This window comes from Penaeus vannamei, chromosome 39 (genome assembly GCF_042767895.1).
Source record: "Penaeus vannamei isolate JL-2024 chromosome 39, ASM4276789v1, whole genome shotgun sequence".
NCBI lineage: Eukaryota > Metazoa > Arthropoda > Malacostraca > Decapoda > Penaeidae > Penaeus > Penaeus vannamei.
Window position 1 is genome coordinate 15058593 of NC_091587.1, and position 2500 is coordinate 15061092.

At 39.1% G+C, this 2500-nt stretch overlaps 2 protein-coding genes across 2 annotated transcripts in view; one reads left to right on the top strand and one right to left on the bottom strand.

Annotated features, from left to right (window-relative positions):
- LOC113821083 (organic cation transporter protein) overlaps positions 1 to 2500 on the top strand; it is a 302263-nt gene that overhangs the window by 94965 nt on the left and 204798 nt on the right. The window lies entirely within an intron of this gene.
- The window catches only part of LOC113822017 (uncharacterized), a 40250-nt gene that overhangs the window by 16482 nt on the left and 21268 nt on the right, over positions 1 to 2500 (bottom strand). The window lies entirely within an intron of this gene.

Below are 2500 nucleotides of genomic sequence, written 5' to 3' on the forward strand. Positions count from 1 at the left end.
TAGCCAAAGAAACCTTAAGGAATTCAGAAGATGAAAATATGGCTGCTAATCCCGTGCAGCCCTTAACTGGGCAAGGGGTGCTAGGGATCTCATGGTCTTTAGGTAGGCTTATTAGTGCGAAAACGGCAATAAAGATTGGAAATTGGAATGTAAAAACACTGAGACAGGAAGTAATAATGGAGGAATTGGTCTCAAATTTTCAAAAATACGATTTAGACATATGTGCTGTGGCAGAGACAACTGAATGGAATAGACAATGAATTTGGAGGATGGAGTATGTTGATATCTGGTAGAAGGGATGTCTTTCACTACAAGGGGTTGGCTTGGTAGTTAGTCGGAATGCAAATAAAGCTTTAAGTGAGTGGGAACTTATTGATAACCGTCTGCTCTATGCAAGGTTTAAGTCAGTGCACGGCAACATCAGTATGCTGGTTTGTTACGCCCCTACAAACAATGCGCCCGATGACATGAAAGATTATTTTTATGAGAAGCTACAAGAAGCATTAGGAAGAGTCGCCAGGCATGTTTTCTGCTGTGCTTTGATGACTTTTACGCAGTTTTGGGAAGGTCTAATGAAGGGTTTGAGAAATGAATGGGGAAGTTAGGCGCTGGAAGTAGAATGAATGAAAATGGGACTAGATTTTGTTTAGCAAATGATTTGGTCATCGGGGGCACACTTTTTCAACACCGCGACATACACAAAACTACGTGGACTTCGCCTTGCAGCAAGCACAAAAATCAAATTTATCATATTGCCATCAGTAGGAGGCAACAGAGTTTTTTGTTGGATGTTTGTGTAAAACGAGGAGGTGATGGCAGTGATCATCAACTTGGGGAATCAAAATTAAGATTTAAACTTGAACCAAAAAGGGAATGCTAGGGTATGTGGGTACGATATTGATCTGTTTAAAAGGGATGGAGAGGAAATGGAGGATTTAAAGGAGAGTGAAGGAATAGGTTTGTGGCGTTGGAAGCTTTGGAGGAGGAGATGACTGCTGATGATATATGGGGTGATGTGAAAGTTTTGAAAGAACTTGCAGATTGTACGATCAGAAGGCGCACAGCTAGGAGAAGGAAGTGGATGTCGGAAGAAACGTGGGGTATGATTAAGAAGAGGAGAAATGCAAGGCTAAGGAGTGAAGCAAGTAGGATTGATGATCGCGAAATCGAGCTAGCAAGGGCAGAGTAGAGGAGTTTGCATTCTGGTCAGGAGATTGACTAGGAGGGACAAAAGAAGACAAGGGAAATTTACTGTCTATAGATAACGACATAAGGAATAGATGGAAGGAACACTTTGAAACTGTACTAAATAGACCGATACCATCGAAGGAGGATATACCCGCTGCGGAAAATGATTTGGATATAAAGAGTGGAGAGATAACGGTAAATGCAGTTGAGAAGGCAATAAAACAATGAATAACTAACGTACCTGGGGAGGATGAATTTTTTTCAGAGATGCTTGAAGTGAATGAAAATAGCTTGATGGTTTTCGTTAAGTTGTTTAATAAAATTAAGGAGAGTGGGGTGATACCATCTAAGTGGAAAAGTGGGATTTTTAAGATTCCAAAGAAAGGTGAATTGAGTGATTGTGGAAATTGGAGAGGGATTACTTTGTTACCAATAGCTTTGAAAGTGTTTTGTAAAGTTTTACTAAATAGGTTGGAGTAGGTGATAGAATTTTGAGGGATGAACAATCTGGGTTTAGAAAAGGTCGTGGATGTAATGATCAGTTATTTGTGGTTTGGCATGTGATGCAACGGGCGAATGAAATGGTCCCACTAAGTTTGTGTTTCGTTGATTTTGATAAAGCATTTGATAGTGTTTCGAGGGGAGCGATGGGGAAGGTGTTGTGGCTTTATGGTGTTCAAGTGTGATTGGTGATTCTGGTGACAAATCTACATGAGAATACATATAAGGTTATGGTGATGGTTCATTGAGTGATGCTTTTGAAGTTGTCTGGGGTAATTCAGGGTGGGATTTTGTCCCCTTTGTTGTTTGTTGTGGTTATAGACTATGTCATGAAAAAGGTTGCAACGGAAACTGACGCAGGAATTGTTTGGTGGGAGGAATGAAAATTGCTGGATTTGGATTATGCTGATGACATCGTGCTTTTAATTGAAGGAGACGAAGAGATGCAGAGAGTACTAGACTGTTTAGTTAGAGAGGGAAAGAAAATTGGTTTGGTAATTAATTGCGCAAAGACTGAAATTATAAATATGAATATTAATATCCCAAGAGATTATGTAATTAGTGGAAGAATAGCAAAGAAAGAGAGTTTTAAATATCTAGGAACGTTTTTATCAAAGGATGGATCTTTAAAAGTAGAGTTTGGAGAGAGGTTGACGGAGGCAAATCAAGCGATGGGAATGTTGAAAAATGGTTGGAATAATTTTTCAATACACACCAAGACAAGAATTAATGTCTATGGTGAGAACAATTTAATATATGGGCATGAATCATGGTAAAGTACGATGACATTGGATAATATTTTTTTTGTTTT